This window comes from Microtus oregoni, unplaced genomic scaffold (assembly GCF_018167655.1).
Source record: "Microtus oregoni isolate MIOR12 unplaced genomic scaffold, Mior012 000018F_ref0000195, whole genome shotgun sequence".
Classification (NCBI taxonomy): Eukaryota; Metazoa; Chordata; class Mammalia; order Rodentia; family Cricetidae; genus Microtus; species Microtus oregoni.
In genome coordinates this window covers 16,327,501-16,348,920 of record NW_024543077.1, presented here as the reverse complement: position 1 = coordinate 16,348,920, position 21,420 = coordinate 16,327,501, and the positions used below count along the sequence as shown (strand labels likewise).

The 21,420-nt window shown below is 38.4% G+C and overlaps 1 pseudogene; it reads left to right on the top strand.

The window, feature by feature from the left end:
- The first annotated feature begins 6,363 nt into the window (after positions 1 to 6,363).
- Positions 6,364 to 7,488, top strand: LOC121458661 (annotated as a pseudogene).
- The last annotated feature ends 13,932 nt before the right edge of the window (positions 7,489 to 21,420 follow it).

The following is a 21,420-nucleotide window of genomic DNA, read 5'->3' as shown; positions in this document are numbered from 1 at the left end:
CCGCCAGAAGTGGTCTCATCAGAGTTTCCAAAGAAATTCTTTCGGACTTGGTGCCTTAATATTTGATGTACTGAAACAGGTTCTTATGATCTAAAACACAAGCTATTAAGTCATTTTACTTAAAAAGCATGGTAGGTTATCAAATTCTCCCAACCGCATTTTTCACCAGAGCCATTATAACTTATAACCTGGGATAGCAAACCTCACAACAGAAAACGCGCTGTGGAAAGCGCTCCTGTCCACAGAGCCTCTTACTTCTGCTGACATAAAAGACTGATCGTGAGAGGGAGGGAAAGGATAAGAGAAGTTCGGGTTTTCTCTGAGAGAAAACCTCAAACTTATTTCCTGTGACTCCGGCAGGTAAATGCTGACCACTCTGCAGAGTTATTATCTCTCCTCTCTATTCTTTCCCTACTGGCAAAGTCTTCATTGCAGGAAAAATGGCGCTGCGTTCCTCGCGCACGCTCGCGCCTCTCAAAGACACAGACTGCAATGTGCCGAGGGAGCTTTGCGCACTGAGACTTGCACATTATTTCTGCTGAGTTTTGGTTTAGCGCTCACACACCTTTCAGCTTCCCCATCTGCTTTGGCCTTTTCTTTGGCAATGAAACCATCAGATGTATATAGCTCATAAACTTTTTCAATTTTGATCTTTATCATGAAATACATTTTGTCCAGTGTGGTTCCTCTAGAATGCAATTTAAAATCTTCAGTCCTAAATGCCGTAAATGCAGCTGCGCATCCTAACTTAAACAAATAAATTGAATTTAAAAGAAACAATTTAGTGTTATACCTAAAATGGGATTAAAGTTTTCCTCTTGGTTCTTTTAACAAACAACAAAATAATAAAGCTGGTCAGATAAGGTGGGTGTGGAGACAGGTCCAAAAATAATTTAGATCCAAATTTTTTTTTTAACTAAAGAACAAAATTCTTTTGGTCCATCTGAATTCATTTAATTGCCTATCTATATGGATCAAATTCTTAAAATGTGTTGATTTTTGTTCTAATTGGTCTATGCAGACTCAATTAAGGCAGCTTTGCTATAACTCACGCCCTTCCTGCTCAACCCTTGGATCTCCAGTGGGACAATTACAGGATTTTATATTTCTGCTGAATCGCTCGTCCTGTAACTGGAGACATTTCTCGGCACCACCTCATTAATCCTAACGTTATCATTTCCTTTGAAAATGGGAAACCAGCACTAGGTGCATTCGTGGGCCTGTGCTGAAGCACAGGAAAGTTAATTAACTTGGGGAAGTCATATGACTGGTCAGCTGGAACCACGTCGGTGTAATGCCTCCCATCTGCATTTCTGCTCCCCTGTTCTCCTCAGCTACCTGGAGAATAGACCTTCCCACATTTCAGAAGCCTGAGGAATTTTGTTGCTCTCCTTCTTTTTTCTTTTATCCTGTGCTTTTTTTTTATATCTGTGTCGATTGATGTTTGAATTGGATGCAAGTGTTTTTAACTTTGAATTGGGAGGAGATTTTTTTAACCCCCCAAAACAGTTTCGCAATAGTGTTTTCTCACACCATCGAGGAATCAAGAGGTATCGTATTCGTATTTTCTTCTCTGTTTAGCCCACATCAATGCAAAGCAGTATGGAATCCAGTCATGGATTCAGAATATGTCTTATATCTCTATTGTTTTTCGTAGCTATTTCTTAAAGCTACTAACTTCCTGGAACCATTGTAGGTACTGTCTTTCAGAATATGGTGATGGAATCAATTATTTTAGGCTCTTCTGTTAAGGAAAGGAGTTGAAGAAAGCTATCTAGGAGATATTGGGAGACAGACTTAAATAATGCGGAAATGAGATGTGAACGTGTTTCAGATGAATCAAAGCAGTTTCCTCTTGATTACAACGACAGGAAAAGAATTAAAATTATCACCATGATAACTGAGTAAGAACAGAAATTAGCTCTACTACTCCATATCACTACTTAGAGAAAAAATGGAAGTTTAGACAAACAAGTCATGTATCATTTAGTACAACAAAGAAATATAACACATGGACACTACGAGATAGACTGATAACTGCTAATCACCCAGTTTCTAGGAGTTTACACAGAATTTAACCTGCCCATAGTTGGGGAAGAATGGAAAGAAGCTTAGTTCTCCATCCGTCAGCTGCTGGGGGCTGACATAGTGAAACATCTGAGAGGAACAACCAAGTGGGAAGAGGCCATGATCAGTGGTGGTACTGAAATCTCAGCTTCTTCGGCTCTCTCTGATGCCCTGTTCTACTTTCAGTCCATAAAATGAACAACTTCGCTTCCAACCACTGTTTTCTTTCACCGCAAACTCAAAAGCCATGAAGCCAACCAACCATGAAGCCTCCGAAAGCATAACAGAAAATGAACCTTTCTATATCAAATAAGTTCTCATCATCCCAGAGACTACGGAGAAAGCCAGGTCTTTCAAGCTACATAGGGATTTTTAGGCCAAGATTCTCTACTCTGAGCCTCAACTTCATCCCCAGTTAAATGCAAATGACAGCTGCTAACTTGTGGAAATATCCAGCGTGGTGCCTAAGCACATAGCAAATGGCACCTATCACTATAAGAAAGAATAAAGGAGGAAACTTAGAAAAGGCTAAGCAAAAGCACCAAAGAAAAGCATAAGATGAAACAAGTTAAAAATGAAGAAGCATCCTCCAAGAATGATTGTCTAGGGGAATTGGGAGAAATTAAATAAAATCTTGATTTCTAAAAGAAGTAAAAGTTGCAAACGATGAAAAACGAAATCCAAGGATGAAACAAAGTGAAGTTAAAGCTGCTGGATGAAATGTGAATTTCAGAGTTCCTTTCAAGAAATATCTTTAAAATAAAACATTATTTTTAATATAATAAAAATTGAACACCTCTTCCTAAGAAAAATGAAACAAGTGATATAAATAAAGATAAAATGACCAACAGTACACAGAGGACAAGTCAAAAACAATGAAAATAATCAAATTGAGGGCTGAAAAAAAATAGAAACGAAAAGAACAATAGAATGGATCAACAAAACAAAAAATATGATTCTTCGAGAAAAATCAACAAGATAGACAAACCCTTATTCAAATTAACCAAAAGGCAGAGAAAGGATATCTAAATTAACAGAAGTGAAAAGGGGACATGGCAACAGAATCTGAGAAAAATCTAGAGCATCATCAGGTCACAGCAAACCTGCACTCCACAAAATTGGTTATATATATACAGAAAGTAAACGGAAATATCTAAGCTAAAGTTCTTGATTGCTCTTTGGGGAAAAAAAAAAAGAACAGCGTTTATTATTGCTGGGTCCTAACGTCTTCCCCAGGGAAGTGGGTGAAAAGGCGCAGTGTTAACAGACAGACGCCGGGAGTCAAGCAGAAGGTTTGCATCTGACTCATGCATTTAACAACCAGGAAAGCTAATATACCCTCTCAGCACCCAGGTTCAGAGCCCTTGACAGTTGACATTTTATGCTCGTCTCTCATTGGCTAGGCTTGATCAGGACCCCCTGACAGCGCCTGTTGCTAGGCGGTCAGGAAACACTGCATGGTCGCTCCTTATTGGCTTTGCACAGACAGAATCTTTGACAGCTCCAGGCAGACTCCAGGTTGGCTTCTCTTGGCCTGGTAGGCCTTATCTTCCTATAGTTTATGTTTCTCCTTTAGTAGTGTGCAGAGTACCTTCCTGTACAGAAGACTCTAATACATATGGGTGAAGACTCTATATAGGCATAGCTCAATTTCTCCAAGTTCAATGAGTTTGGTAGATACTGTTTTCAGTAATGGGGTCTTGTTGTCTGTTTGTGGAGAGTAACCTATAGTCTTGGCAACAGCCTGGCTTGTTTGAGGATTCCTATGGGACACTTTTGACTAGAGGAAGAGTGCCGAAGAGGACAGTGGAGCTGGCTCAGTAGATGGAGACACTTGCCATTCAAACCTGAGGACGCAAGTTCGAGTCCTGAAACCTGTGATAGGAAGAACAAAGCAACTCCCAAAAGTTGTACTCTGACCTACACACACACACACACTCACACACACACACACACACACACACACACACACCAATAATAAAGAAATTAATGTGCCTTTTTACCAGTAAGTGATAATAAGTGAAGGGGTGAACTATAAAATTTATATATAATACAAACATAAACACAAAAAATGACACGTGAGAGTTGAGTCTTAAGATTTATGTAGAATACAGAACTCCAGTACTCAAGTGCTGGAGAAGGAGCAAATCGGATAAGCTGGGTGGCGGGGGATAAGGAGAATGCCGGGGAGTGGAGCCTGTGATGGCGGCCAAGGAAACGCCTACCTCACAGGCTGTGAGACTTGGCTAGGTGTAGGTGACATACATATCCGAATCTGTGAGCAAGGAGAGCAGACCACACATGCACAGCCCTTCCTCCAGGCTTTGGAATGTGTTATTGCCAGAATCCACTGGCTACAAATTTACCCAGACCCTTGGCATATTAATGTCTCACATTTCAACAGTGGCAACATGGTTCTTAACTTCTCTCAAAGAAAGGCAATTAATTGCAACATGTGAGGGGTTATTACTGTAAAAATAAATACAAAAATAAATAAATAAAATAGATTGGCCATTGCTACAGGAAATCACCTATATAGTCAGCATTTTATAATTTTAATTATTATTTTAACCAGAAAAGGACAGAGTTGTAATTTAATTTACTTTATGGGTTACTGAGTGACAGTTTGTCCTTTGAGACCTTAAATTGTGCCTGAAAAAAATTACTAGAAAATATTGAATTAACTCTCTGTCCCAACAAAGATTTGATCCAAGATTATATTTATCTTGTTGTTCTATTGTTATACAGACATTTTAAGATACATTTTCTTACTGCTCGAACAAAAAAGGGAAGTAGTTAGTATATAAGAAGTAATTAGATTTCCTAAAATGACCTATAAGAAGTCTATAAGAAGCTAATTCCTTTTTCAAAGCATTAGAGTAAACTTACAATAAGCTCGTTGCATCAGCAACATTTCAATAAATAAACCACTTTATAGCACACACAATTAAAATCTTTAACTTCATACAGAACCATCTCTTCCCACTTACAATGCATCATATTTTTTTCATCATCAAATACAAACACTTATCATCAGAAACAAGTTTCATTTATCCAAAGCAGAAAGTGGCCTAATTATTTTTTTGGTGCATTTTACAATAAAGTGAATGCTTTTCATTGGCATATAGAGACAAAAAGAAAACATTCAAGTTAGAACACTTTACCTGTTATATCCTAATGGAAGATTGCACACACCAAAAAGCTTTTCGAATGAAAATCACACCTAATTATAAAATACTGCTGCCAAGGAGAATCACTCACTTGTTTAAAAAAAAAAAAACTACATTTTATTGTTTTGTTTAAAAAAATAAATTTCGAGTGGTTAAATATTTTCCCAAACAGCTTACATCTGCCTGTTCCCACCTATGCACTGGGTTTATCTTTCACGGCAGATGGGATGGCTGTGATCAGGAGTAGTCATAAAACACCACCTGGCTTGGAGTCCAGGGCCCAGATGTTCCAATACACTCCCATACGTGGATTCTCCATCAAATCCAAACAGTCATTGTGCCCCAGGAATTGTCCGTGCAACACCGTCTGGAAAGCCACAGAGAAGAAAGAACACTCTAGAAAATAATTAGAGGTTAGGGTTAGGGATTTAGCTCAGTGGTGGGGCACTCGCCTAGCAAGCACAAGGCCCTGGTTCAGTCCTTAGCTCTGTAAAATTAACAATAATGATAATAATAACAGGAAATCACTTCTCACATCTGTTAATAGAATACAACATTTTCAACATCCCGAGGAGACAATAGAATTATCAAATTTGTTAAAGTAAAGAACCTAACCTAAGCCCATCTATAAAATCAGAGATTCGAAAAAGGAACAGCCTATATTTATGCTTAAAAAATATTTTGTGTTTGTTGTGATATGAAGTCAAGTCTGGGAACCCCTATACAACATCAACTAACATTTATTATAGATTTTAACTTTGTTATTTCATAGCTACTGTACATTTTGTGTGAAAACTTTCCTATCCCCTTGACATTAGTACAAATGCTAAATTCAATGTGCTTTGTACCATTTTAACTCAATAGGTTATCATTAAGTTTGCATAAGATTTCCAAAATTTAAATATTAAAATTGAATATTTGTATTTCCTTTGAGAGGGCTTTTAAGTGATGCCTGTGATCATCCAGTTTGAATCCAGGGACATAGCGTTGGGATTTTCCTCTTCTGTTGGAAACCCGGGAACGGTAACAAAGAAAACAAGACCCGGAGAGTCTCTCTTTAGCTAAATTTAAAGCGCTGATATAGATGAGCCCACGTTGTGGTGTCTGAGGGGGAAAGTGTGGCATTATGGTCTCTGTGTTGTCCTACGAAAGCCTGGCACACACTGTGCGGAGCCGTGGGAAGTGTGACTGTTATAGCCGTGTTCTTTCCCTTGGATACTGCTAGACTTTGACTTCAGGTTGATCAGAAAAGAAAGCCAAAAACTACGCATGCAGTGCTCCTGGAAATTATTAAAGAAGAAGGCCTCCTGGCACCATACCGAGAGTGGTTTCCAGTTATTTCCAGTCTCTGCTGCTCCAATTTTGTCTGTCTCTACACTTTTAATAGCCTCAAAGCAGTATGGGACAAAGGTCAACAACGTTCTTCTGCAGGAAAAGGTCTGGTAGTTAGATTTGTTGCAGGAGTGGCGAACGTGCTGCTGAGGACTCCCCTCTGGGTGGTAAACACCAGGCTGAAGCTGCAAGGGGCAAAATTTCGGAATGAAGGCATTATACCAGCTAACTACGAAGGCATTATGGAGGCATTCCACCAGATTATTCGAGATGAAGGAATCTTGGCTCTGTGCAACGGCACCTTCCTCTCCTTGGTGTTGGTCTTCAACCCTGCCGTCCAGTCATGTTCTATGAAGGCTTAAAATGGCAGCTTTTAAAGAAGAGGAAGAAGCTCTCTTCTCCGGATGTGTTCATCATCGGTGCAATAGCCACAGCGGTCGCACCGCAGTTACTTATCCCATGCAGACGGTACAGGCGGTTCTGAGGTTTGGTCATCATAGACTAACCCCAGAAAACAGAACCCTGGGGAGTCCTGGGAATGTTCTCTATCTTCTTCACCAGCGAGTCAAGCGCTTTGGAATAATGGGACTCTACAAAGGCCTTGACTCCAAGCTGCTCCAGACAGCGCTCACGGCTGTTCCTGGTCTATGAGAAACTGGCAGCTGCTACCTTCACTGCAATGGGCCTGAAGGGCACACACAAGCACTGGGGTCCTCCACGGAGCAGTGTGGAGATGCGAGTGCTGCCCAGAGAGAAGAGCGGGGTTCTCCTCTCGCTCTGGTTCCATCCACACCACCGTCATTCCTGTCATGGGCTCGAAAGGCTCCAAAGCCTAAAACAGGGAGTAGAGTTGGCTAGGCCTATTGCCAACTTAATTTTTACGGTGTTTGTTTGGATTTGGGGTTGGAGGTTAGACTAATATGGAAATATTGAAAACCTGAAAATGTAAGTTTGTGGGTGTTTATTAATTTTCGCAAGGGTATGGACTTTCCACCTGAAGTTTTTCTCTACTTTGCCGCTTGTTCTCCCCAGATACTTTTATGTGTCTTAATCTTGGTAAAGGTTTTTCTCGCTGAAAATAACATGGTGACTGTGCCGTGGGCCTGAGTTTATTTTTGTCTGACTCTTTCCTCTGATTAATGAGAGTTAAGTGAGCTATTTATTTTGTGGAGGAAATGAAAATGATTAATCCTGAGTGATTTTCTTAAAATTTGTAAATGTTCATTATTCCTTGGTGTTTGGCATAGTTTTTAATAACATTTATTTTGAATTGTCTTTTATTACAAAAAAGTCCTGATATTGTATGTCCACTCATGCAAGTTCCAATCAGACAAACCTCAATAAACCATGAGCACATGCACAAAAAAAAAAAAACACTGATATAAAGAACTCATGTGAATGCACCAAATATCATGGTGAAATATCACAATTGTTAAGACATGTAGTATAAAAATTACAAGAGCGTATCTGTCAGATGACAGGTCATTCCCCTGGAAAAGATAAATCCAAAACAACCAACTTCAAAATGAATTCTTTTGTAAATCTGTAAAAAAAATCAAATCCAATTAAGAAATAAACTGAGACTATAGAGAGAGGTGGAAAAGAGATCAAGTCATCTATACGCTGGGGAAAATTGGTATGGGCTCTAACATTTCTGTTGTAACATTGAACGTTTAAGGAGGTAGGGGAGAACTCACAGAATCTGTGGTTTAAGAATGTAAGCACAACCAGTGTCTGAATGCACAGGGGACAGCCAACCACCTTCGAACCTAGGCAGAATCCATTCGCTTCTTCACCCTCTTGATCTGAGGCAAAAGCTTGGCAATTTTCTCCCACCAGCAGGTGCCCCTCCCCTGTCCCTTTTCCAGGTAACTAGGTCAGGCAGGTCATGTAATCTCAAAGCCAGACCTGGACATGTTTACCCAAAGGCATAAACCTACCAGCTTCTCTTTGTCTAAGCTGATAGACCAATTCCCCACACAAAACCCACAGCTCACCTGTGGAAAACGGACTTGAGCGTGCTCTGCTCTGCAGGGAGCTGTTCTCTCTGCATGCCTTCCTGTGGGCCTTGATTTTTAATAAATGTTGGCACCTGTTGCAGCTGCCTACTGTGTTTGAGATGTTCCCTGCCCTACCTGCTGTGCTCAGACTGCTCCTGTTTTTGAATTCCTTAATTGTCAGGGGAAATTGACATAATCAGGACCTCCAGACATTAGCACAGGAACTAAGCTAATTAACACTCTCCAGCCTTGCTGGCTCTTCCACCCCTCCTAGAAATGGCCTTAGTTTAGAAACCTTGAGTACTGTGGAAGAATATACTTGCTGTCTGAAGTTCATGACTTCATAATTCTATGCATTATCTGTGTAGTTCTTCCTGTCCAGGAAAGCCTTTTGTAAGCCCTGCCGAGCCTCTCTGTGCCTCTCTCTCTCTCTCTCTCTCTCTCTCTCTCCCTCCCTCTCTCTGTCTCTGTCTTTCTCTGTCTCACACACACATACACACACAAACACGTGTTTACATACAGGACAACCCCATGCATCCATGGACAGTTGAGCTTTCTCTTGTCTGAGGGTCTACAAGTTTGTCATGGTCTCTAAAGTCCCAAGAAGTGAGGAAAGAAACCGTGTCTCTTGGTCCAATGTCATATCACCGAGGGAGATTTTTCGAAGGAAAGAGCCTGTGCTGATTGTATGACCTTACACAACACCAAATTGGATTTACCTGGTGGAGGATATTATTACCTGTGTGTTACAGGGAGCATGGGCCCTTTGTTCTGTCCTGCCCGGCTGACTTACACCCGAAATAATCACACAGAAACTGTATTCATTTAAACACTGCCTAGCCCATTAGCTCTAACTTCTTATTGGCTAATTCTTACATCTTAATTTAACCCATTTCCAATAATCTGTGTATTGCCACATTACTGTGGTTTACCAGCAAGATTCTAACCAGCATCCGTCCCTGGCAGGAGATCCATGGCATTTTGCCACTCTGCCCTTCTTCCCAGCACTCAGTTCTGTCTACTCCACCTACCTAAATTCTGACCTATCAGCTAGGCCAAGGCAGTTTCTTTATTCATCCAATGGAAGCAACACACAAACAGAAGGACCTCCCAAACTACCTGTGCTTACCCTAACTAGAGTGGAGAACAATTCCATTCTTCCTTGTATTCAGATCAACTTTGTAGTCGCCTTTATCTAGTACTGCTGTGTGGTGACCAACCTCCAGCAGCACGGGGCTTTGAAAGGAACCCATCAGAGTCACCATAAAATAGATTATTCTGTCTGAGGGGATTATAGGAAAATAAACACTCACACACTCTCTTGATGGCTTCCTTCTTTATTCTTCTGTTCTCTCGTATTCTTTCTCTGTTCTTTCTCTATTCTTTTTTAATGGATACTTTTTATCTACAACTTATATAACCCAACAAAGTTTTCAGGCAATATAGAAATCACCATGTGGTTACATTGTTTTTCAGGTGAATGATTACAATGCATATAAAACAAACAGCATGTTTTCTACATCCCTTACATAATTAAACATTTTACGTACTACAGGTGAAAAACAAATTATCCCAAACACCCACATACATTCATACCCAAGCAACTTGTTAGAGATTAACCATGTGGGCAAGCAAGGTATTCTTGTCAGCTTGGTCTTTTACTGGCAGGCTGCATTTTGCATTTACAAAGAAAAGGCCAATTACTTTATTCCTTATCTTGAAAGGTAATCTTACAAGGAATCTTAAAGGAATCAAAGCCTAAGCTTTTATACAGAATCAATCAGCTCTACTTTAAATCTTTAGGGTACATACCCACTCATCAATAGTTTTTTTACATCAGGATATTGACAGCAGAAATGGGTATAAGAAATAAATCATCACCTTTGATCATCAACCAGACCTAGCAAGGAGAGCTAGCAACAATCAAGCCGTTTTGTACTTTCGACCCTAGCCTAATGAAAAGACAGCTCAACTATGTGTCCTTGTGAACTTGAGCTTGTTTTCTGGAGTAATTTATCTTAAAACTATCATCAAGGCATCTGGTCTACCGTGAAGTTATTGTGAAGCTTTGTTTTAACTAATGTTACATGACTGACTCTTTTCAGCATTAAGAGAATTAGAGCCAGCCTGGCTCCTGGACTCAGGTGCTTTCCTTTTAATTATTAACATGAGCATTTCCCAACATGGAACTCATAGGCCTTAGCTATAAAAAATATCCTTGTGTTTATTTTTACTTTATCTTATTCATCAAAGCTCTCATTATTAGGCAGTACAGCTTAGGAGGGGTCATCGTCCTGACAACCCACAGATAAAAATGCCCAGAAGAATGAGATGTTTCCAAGAGATAAACACACTATATTACAGGCAGTGGAGTTCTCCCCACATCCACTCACACCATGCAAGATACCAGAGAAAGAGAGCTGCAGCAAACATGTAAAGGCACAGCAGAAGGAAAAGACATTCTGAGGTCTGCAATCCCATGACCTTACAAACAAAGTTGACTGATGTGGGCAGCTAATCTCAGTCCTCTAAAATGCCTATATACAATAACTTTCTGTTGCATACTTTAAGTAATAAAAATTAATTCACTTGATAAGAATTTATCAAGAGGGGCCAGAGAGTTGTGTCTGTGGTTAAGAGCACTTGTTCTTGCAGAGGACCCATGTTTATTCCCAAAACTCACATGGTAGCTCATAACCATCAATAACTCAGCCCCAAGGGATCCAACCCCCTCTTCTGGACTCCATGGGCACCAGACATGAACATGGCACACGGACATAATTTAGGCAAAATACGCATGCATATAAAATATAAAATGAACAAAATTTGAAAACAAATATTTTTAATTGTTTTTTTAATTTTTTAACTGTTTGAGGCCCTAATGAACAATGCTGACATAACTGTCTCAGAGTTCTCTAAAAACATAGAACCCACAGACCGTATGGCTCTTGTGAGCCCACGTTCAAAGGCTGGAAATACAAAGCCTGTCTCCCGGGGCGGCAGCAGCAGCAGGGGCAGAAGCCTGCCCACTCTGAAAGAGCAGAGTACAGCCACATGATTTCACTCTTCGCACTCTGCGGACTGGAGCCTCCACCTCTCTGGAGGATCTTCTGCCTCAGCTAGCTGGGCCTCAGGCCTGATGCTCAGAGACACATCCACGAGCCGGTGTCACACTTTTCCAGGCCTCTCTCAACCCACTCAAGCTGACACCCAACATTAACTATTACACTTTTTCATTATGTAATTGAAAAAAAGAGGGGGAGGAGTGAGGAGGATTGTCCTGCAACAGACTGTCATTTTGTTCACAGCGACAAAAATTTGAAGCAACTGAATAGTTTGGCCTTGGTGCTTGAAGGATTCTTTTCCTTTTCTTGAATCTGTCTAGAAGGCAGAAATTCTTACAAGAATGAATTCCTTCCGTCTGTGTTGACCTGCACAATTGAATAATTGTTAGCATCACCCAGGAGAGTATTGTAAATTGTGAAAGAGCTGCTTCCTTGCACCTTCTTTCATATTTATTTTAATACGTTCCATTTTGCTTAGATTAAATAGAAAACCGAGTTTGTTTCTAGGCAGCCGTCTCACCTGACAATTCTGTCTTCATAATCAGAGAAAAAAAAAATCAAATAAAACTTGCCGGATCTCTCTTACAATTGAACCTAACTTTCATATTGCTCAGCAAAAGAATTATAAAAGTTTCTTTTCTTATCTAATAAAAAGCAGAGACTGTGCTGACCAACCTGGCCTTTCTATGGGCCTCAACTCTACTGACCTCCACAGAGAATTCCTCTGACCCTGGGGCTCTGACTTTTTTCTTTACAAAAAAAAAAAAAGCTTGTAAATCTCTTCTCTGCCTCTTTATGTTGCAGACATAAATGTTTTAAAAGTCTCTTGGAGTTTGAGGAAAATAGAGCGTGAGCACGCGCGCGCGCGCGCGCGCGCGCGCGCGCACACACACACACACACACACACTTCAAGGAAAATGAGCACCATGCCACAATTCCACAACACAGAAATATCCTTTATAACAAATATCCTTTACAGCAAATGAAAAAACTTTTCTTGGGGTTTTTCTGAGACCATATTGTGTTGTTTAACCCAGGCTTCCCTTGACATCACTCTACTCCTCCCTCAGCCTCCTGCTTGTGGGGTTATAGGCATATACCACCATACCCTGCTAGTGTGATCAATATTTTTAAAAGTCTTCCACCCCTTTTACAACCTAAGACTGTCTTTTAAAATTACCTAGGAGCCATACGCCTAAAATGGGATTATCAAAGAAGACAGATCGCTAAGTCCCTTCTCTGTGGGAGGATAGGAACTCAACTTCATTAGGATCACTTTCATCGAATTGTGAAACATCCTCCTGTCTTGAATATGCAAAAAAGTTTAAGCTATGAGAACATTTATTTTTTTGTTTAGAGAAGGCCAATAGCAAACCCAGGTATCCTCTTCTCATCAACTCACCTGCCCCCACAATTCCCCCATCTAAAAGTTCTTCCCCTTCTACCTCAGCTCAGCTAAATTGGTGGTGTAGTTCTGGCCTCTGTATACTGCTATAATAACCTGTAATAAAGTCGTATTTCCTGTCTAACTTTATCAATATTTGCTTGTCACTGTGTGTTTTCTATTCCTCATTAGATCCAACATAGAAAGAGCTATATAAAAAGCAAGATCAAATCAAGAGATCAGCAGTCTTCCATTATAAGTGAACTACAATGCTGTTACTGGAAATTTGGGGTGTTTCATCAGAGTTGCTATATGATACCAGGAAATCAGGGTGCCTTCCAGGGGTTCTTTTTTCATTAATAAAATAATTTAACAATGGACTAAAACATATGCTTGAAGAAATTTTTAATAGAGTTTTTAAAGAAAAAAAAACCAGAGCAAGCAAGTTGTGGTTAATCACAGCAGTACCAGAGGAGAATACAGAACAGAAGGGGGGGGGGGGGAACAAAACATATGCTTATGTTAAGCAAGCAAGGAGGTCAGCCACATGGCAGACAAAGAGAAGCAACAGGAAAGGGAGAGGGGAAGTAATGTCTTCAATGGTACTGACTCAGTTCAGAGAGCCCGGCAGACTCCACAGAACCTCATGGCAACTTGGAACTGTCCCGGGAGCAAACATTCTGGAAAACAAATTTTCATTATCTCAAAAATGAGATAATTAGTCCCCCTATCTCTTTAGTGTAGCTTAAATGAACCCCTTCCTGATGTTGGTCCCTTGTCCAGGTGATTGACCCACCCCAACTGGATTGCCCCTTTAACATAGAACAATGTCTTGTCTCTACCTACACATGGTGTATTTTGTCTTGTATTATTGGCCCAGGAAAAAGATCAAAATGGAAGCATTTAAAGAATAGCATCTCCTCAGTCTCCAGCATCTCTTTTGTAAGATCATAAAGTCAAAGTCCTAAGTGAAAACACACTAAATCTGCAGCTGTCTATATTAACAAGCCCACCTTTTATAAAAAGAAACATGCTAATTGCTCCAAACCAAAAAATTGTTAGGACTGGCTGCTTTCCTATTCAGTTTCCATTAGTAGCACTAATAGCCAATCTACTAATTGTTGTAGATGTTGGTCTTCTGCTCTATTGAATGGCAATATTTGAGGGCACTGCATGTCTTTAGTTGTAGTACATTCACTAGAATTCACTCAAATAATTTCCTTTTCTGTATATAATTCATTAATAGGTATAACACAAATTCTAATTGGTCTTAATAATTAAAAACACAGAGTCAGATATTAGGGAATGAAAACAGAGATCCGAGAAGCAGTACATCCAGCCATTATAGAAACCTTTTACCTCTTATAAATCCTCACACTGAAGGGGCAATCCTGTGTCTATGAATCCTCAGACCAGTGGCTCAGACTGCATCTTCAAACTGCATCTGAGTTCCTGTCTCCTCCCACCTTATTTATATTCCCCTCTTCACCCAGCCATATCATTCTTGTCTCCACCTCCCTAGTGCCGAGATTGAAGGTATGTGATCCCAAGTGCTGCCATCACCTTTGTATGAGCTCTGTTTCTCTTTTCCAGATTCAATCTGGAATAGCCCAGGGTGGCCTTGAACTCACAGAGATCCATCTGCCTCTATCTCTCAAGTCATGGGATTAAAGGCATGTACCACCACTCCCTAGCCTCTGTGGCTAACCAGTGGCTACAAACAAAATATCACTGCATTTCTCCTTTTTCATCTAAAATAAAAAGGCAATCATTAATATAAGAAAAATTATATACAATAAGTATAATAACTATATAAAATTATACAGGCAATAAATATATCAACAATGTCTAGTCCATTTGTATTTGACAATTTGAAATACTCCATTATTTATCCTATCTTGGTGAGTTCAAAGTCTTGTATTACTATCCAAACTATCTTTGGGTGTCTCACAACCTTACACACTTTATACCTCTTTAGTGAGTTCCTTTTATGAGTCTGGTAAACAAGAAAAACTATAACTAAAGCTATCTGGTCTCCAACTCCTTCAGAGACCTGAGAAGGAAATGGTATTAACTAAATAAGCAGGAAGTGCAAGCAAGTGACTTCCAAAAAAATGTAAGAAATGACAAAAATACCTGACTGCCTGAACAGTCACCAAAGGTCACACACACACACACACACACACACACACACACACACATCCTCAACCTAAAAGCCTAGAATATTCAAAAGGTTATTCTATGAAGCAGAATTTTTGAAGGACTGTCCTACCTTGTCTTGGCAAGATTTGATAGTCACTCTTTTGTGTCCTGCCTGTCCAATTAAGAGAGCATACTGTCAGCAATTGAGACAAGAACACTTTCTTGCCCAGTGGCTTACTTTTAGAACAAAGAAAGTAAACTCCATGTGGTGTTTCTTTGATGCACATTATCTTCTCCAGAGTAAATTGGTATTATATATATATTTAAAAGATCATATTTTAAATGCCATATTCTGTAGATCTCTGAAGTGTTTGAAGATGATATGTCTATCTAAAGTATATCTGTTTGACCTTGAAAACATATCTGAGTACAAGTTTGACTGTAATAGGTGACTAATTATTAACCTGCATTTCCTTACTATCCAAAGTAGTTAGTAATAATAACTTTCAAGGACTAGAAATTTGCATCACATTGTTGAGTTATTTAGGTATAATACCTTGAACAGAGTAGATCAGTATGATCTAGCAAAAATAATCTCAACTTTGTATCAATATACAAAGATCCATATCAATGCAAAATACTTAAAACTAGTAGATTCAATAATCTAGCTTTTTGCCTTATATCTATATCCTCCCTTTTTTCTTTTCAGAGTAGATTCAATAATCTGTCCTTCTATCCTATCATATCTGTATCCCCTTTTTTTCTTTTCAAAACAAGAACCTTGAATCCTTTGTTTAGCTTTGTTCCTGGCCATTATCATGAACAAATTGTAACCAATTCCTATAAACAATGACAAATATCCATAACCCAATGAATGACCAAAACTCACCAACCCCCACCTCTTGGGAATGTGGGTGTCATGTTCTTAAATATCCTTCCTGCTGTCAGAGAGCAGTGGCATCTTTAGGGGATCCTGAAGAGAAAAATTGGGGTTAATTTTCAAGTCCTGGGACAGTCTCCATGTAATGAGAAAGTGCAGGACTTGTCTCATATCCTCGCTAGAATAGTCTTTGAGGCTGGACCATCTCAGCTAGCCACCTTGAAATTATTCTTAAGCAGTATGTAGTACAAAGCTGATCCTTAGATGGTGTTTTTCCGCTTAGTGGTGTTACCATAGTCCCAGTGGCCCATCCTCCTTTTAGAGACTTCATAGGTCACTGTTAGGTGTAACCATGGTTTACTGCAGGAAACTGATAAAGCCTCAAACCCAAAATCATGTACAGGTAGGTAGATGAAGTGTTTTTCTACAGTTACCTATATGACCATTAATATCATGACAAAAAGTTAAATATATATATATATATATATATATATTATAAATTTTAAGATAATATTTATATCTTAATAAAAGCCCTAAAGAATCAAAATAAAACCAAAGGATTATGAGCTCAGTGGCAATAAAATAGTCCCTTAATTTTAATTTTTCTTCTGTCCCGTATCAAGTGGCTCTTCTTACATGAGACAGAGATTTGGATTTTACTTTAACAAGCTTGCTTGGTTTTAAAAAGGAGAGAGCCACATTTCAATTCCAAAGCCAGCTTTAATTTTTAATTGGACGGGGACTACAAAAGGACCATTTGCATTATGTCTGTAGAGAACAGCTGAAACAAATATCGGGGATTATTTGTGAAATTTTATCCTGTTGGAAATCCAGTAGACCAATTTACTCTTTCTCTTGAGTCATATTTTTCCGGATGATTCATCCATCCAATGAGCTTCAGATTCCTTATCTAGATACTTTTATTCTCCTGAAAAGACAAAGGCAAAATCCTTCCCCAATGCTAATTTTAGGGATGTTCTCTTTTTGTAGGTTATATCTGATCACATGAAAAGCATTTGTTAGTTTTATATGTTAATTTAGATTAAATGATCATGTTGCTTCTAATTAAGGGTCTCTCTTGTTCAAATTGAATCTATCAATTTTGATGGTGTCAGTAGCTTTTCTTCTCCTGTGGAAACAAAAGCAAAACCCCTTCCTCAACGTAACACATGTCCTGGTTTCCATTCTGGGGTTAACACATCTTCAAAGTATACCAGCTGATTTAATTCCATAGTTTTTTTTTTCTATTATCCAATGTCTCTCTGCAGCTGTTGTTCTATCCTCACTAGCATTTAGAAAATTCAAAATTAATAAAGCACTATACAGTCTGTTTCAGGGGGTCTTTATTAACCCATTCTCTTTTTAAACATAGCCTTTAGAGTTCAATTTGATCTCTCAATAATTGCTTGCCCTGTAGGATTGTGTGGCACACCTGTAGTATGCTTTATATAGTAAAAAGCAAAAAACTGTTTCATTTTATGAGAGACATATGCTGGAGCATTGTCTGTCTTAATTTGCACAGATATACACATGATGGTCATAACTTCTAGCAAATGTGTGATTACAAAATCAACCTTTTCCGATCTCAAAGCAGTTGCCCATTGAAATCCTGAATAGGGATTAATAGTATGGTGTTCCTATTTTAATTTCCAAATTCTCTAAAATGGAACACATCCAACTACAAGATTTCATCCCTTTGAGTACCTTTTGAGTTACTTCCTTCAGGTAGTGATGTCTGGTTATAGAAAGAACAAGTGGGACATTTCCTTATAACTGCCTTGTCTTGCTGTCACGTGATGGAAAAGTCATTTTTTTCAAACCTTTGCTATTGTCATGATGTTCTTAATGAAACTCTGAGGCCACTATCACATTTTCAATCAATAACTCAACAATTCCTTCATTAACTTATGCTAGAGTGTGGCAGATCCATATGTGATCAGATGTGATAGATATAAATACAGATATAGATATAGATATGGATATAGATATATGATGATTCCTATTCTTGCTTATTTCTTGTAACTGAATAAATAGTAGTCAATTTTGTATCGTCTGGTATAAATTCAGCAGTTTTGATATACAAAACAACCCTTTCTGCATATTGTGAACAAGTAACTACATTGAGAGCTTCCATAAAATCCATTAATATAATGAGAATAGCATATAATTCTCACTTTTGGAAAGAATCATAAGGGCTTAGATCCACTTTACTTAAATGTTCTGATTTGTAACCTGATTTGTAACCTGCCTTCCTTGATTTATTTGTATCAGAATAGAATGTAGAGGCTCCAGATATTGGTGTTTCACATACAATGTGAGAAAGCATCCAGCTAGTTCTCTTTATAAGTTTAAATCTCTTGCTTTTGGTATATTTGTTGTTGATCTATGCAAAAAAATTACTGCAAGCTCTCTTCCAAGGTTCACTTTATGTCCATAACTTGTCAATTTCTTCATTATAGTAAAGGTACTACAGTTTCTACTGGGTCTATTCCTGTTCATTAGTGAAGTCTCAATTTTCCTCTTATAATCAACTCAGAAACCCTTTTCCACATAAGATTTTCATTATTTACTCTGTTAATGTGGTTAAATGATCCATTCTGAGATAATATCTTCCCTCTGCATTAAAATTCCTGCAAGGGAATGCTTGGAGGACGATATGGCCAGACTGCAGTTAAGCTTTGGATCCACACAATCCACGTGTGCATTCTGTAATTTCTCTTGCACCGAAGCCAATTCTCTCTCAGCTTCAGCTGATAATTTCCTGGAATTTTTTAAGCCCTTGTTACTTTCTAAGGTTTTGAACAAATTACTCATTCATCAGGTATTTCCCCAATAATTGGCTCTAAGATAGAAAATGTCTCCTAGCAACTTTTGAAAGTCATTAAGAGTCTGCAATTGGTCCCTCCTAATTTGCACCTTTTCAAGTCTAAAGTTTTGCAAACCTATTTTATAGCCTACATAATTAATACAATCTCCTCTTTTTATTTTTTTCAAGAGCAATTTGTAATCCCCAACAGGGAAATTTTTCTTTACTTCTTCAATCATTCTTTCTAAAGGATTTACCTTTGAATCAGCTAATAAGATGTCATCCATGTAATGGTAAACTATAGATTGAGAAAATCTCTTACCTATCATTTCCAATGGCTGACATACAAAATATTACCACAGGGTGGGTTGTTTAACATTCCATGTGGTAGAATCTTTCCTTAATATCTCTTAAAGTGTTAAAAAATATTATAAGTAGGCACTGTGGAAGCAAATTTTTTCTGTCTTTTTCTTGCACAGGTATAGTGAAGTAACCGTCATTTGAATCAATAACTATAAGAGGCCATCATTTCGGTAATAGAGAGAGCAAAGGAATTCCAGACTATAGATATCTCATTGGCTGAACCACCTTAGTAACAGCTCTTAGATCTATTACTATTCTCTGTCGTCCAGATTTCTTTTTAATAACAAGAATAAAAGAATTTCAAGGGGTGGATGATTCTTCAATTGCTCCTATACTAGCTGTTTTAAGGCCTGCACGTTCTCTGTTGTTAAAGGCCATTACACAACCCATACAGGTTTGTCTGTCAACCATTTTAAAGGTAGGGCTGTTTGTAACTTTGAAAGATCAGCAACTGTTTACCCTACACTTGTAGGTCAGTAACTGTTCTTTATACCTTCTAATATTTTTCCCCAGAAACATATGGTAATTTATGGTTGTTTCTAAGACTGGAGGAATATTAATCTGAGTATTCCATTGCTATAGCAAATCACATCCTCACAAATTCATTGCTGTGTTAGCCACATATGGCTTTAATTTTCTTCTCTGTCCTTCAGGCCCTATACATTCAATCCATCTCAAGATCTGTTTTATTTGAGATAAAGGTCTAATCCCTAAAAAGTTTAACATTTACCTTCTGACGAGGTCAATCTGGATGTCAAAATTCTGATGAAATTAATGTTACATGCTTACCTGTGTCTACTAGACCTTCAATGACAACATCATTTATTTGTATTTTTAATTTTGGTCTTTGTTCATTTATAGAAACTTGCCAGAATACTCACTTCATGGTTTTTCCTGATTTTTTTGTTCTCTCTTCTATAGCTGTTCTAACATTCAGAGCAGTATGATTTCTTACTATAGGCATTAGGTTCTTTCATTACTCTGGGAAGGAGCTTCCTCCACAATGACAGGAAATAACTGAATCAAATATGGCACAAGGGCCTGCGAAAGGCCCTGCAAGGAGTTTCTTGATGACAATCAAGGTTACCTTGATTGTCTTTTGCTGATCTACATCATTAGTCCCGTGTCCGCCTTTACCACACTTCTGTATAATCCAGAAGGGAGAGACATTCTGTTTGGATTATGCTTAGAAAAACATTGTTTCTAGGAATGATCTGTTTACAATCCCTTTTAAGGTGGCCTTGTTTGCCAAAATTGAAACATTTGACATTTGACTTTTGTCATTGCTATAACCAAATATCAGACAGGACGTAACTTAAGGGAGGGCAATTTATTTGGTCTTATAACTTAAGAAAGTATAGTCAAGCCCAGCAGAAGAGGAGGTAATGGGAATGTGAAGCTGTTTGTTCACATCGCAGTGCATCAAGAAACAGAGAGCATTGCTGCTGGTGCTCAGCTGGAGTTTTCTTTTTCCCATTTCATTTAATCCAGATCTGAGCTCACAGGATATGCTGCCCATATTTAAGAAAGATCTTTGTCTACAAGAGCTAGTACCAGGACAGTTCTAAAGCTACAGAGAAACCCTGTCTCAAAAAAACAAAAAAAAAAAAAAAAAAGAAAAAGAAAGATCTTTTTCCTCAGTTAATCCTCTTTGCCAATGCCCTCATTGACACACTTCAAGATGTGTCTCATTAATTTCCTAGTCATTTATTAGTCCTATAAAATTAAAAATAAAACCTAATCACCACATTGAAACTGTCTATAGACAAAGCCTTCTAATTATCATTTAATTAACCAGTTTATCATTGTATTATGGTTACATGATATAGCAAAATATTATAAAATACTGTTAGCATCAGTTGTGACAAAGGATCAAAGGAAATCATATACAGATTTGAGAAGAGGCTTGGTAAACACATTCAAATATTCTAGCTAAATAATCACCTACAAAGTTAAAGTTTCTGAAATGGGTAAGCCAACAAAATAAAAATTTTTTTAGTTGCTTCTTCATTAAGGATTTAGTGACAAGGTCAATTTGACCCAACTTATTTTCTGAAGGCAGTTGAGTGTCACATGATACAAGCAAAGGGGGTCCCTCAATCTACTTCACCTCTAATATGTGATTCAATTTGGAACTTTAAGTCGAAGATGACTCAATTTGACTCTGGTTCCACTTACCAACTGTGTGGCATGAGTTTGAGCAATGACTTG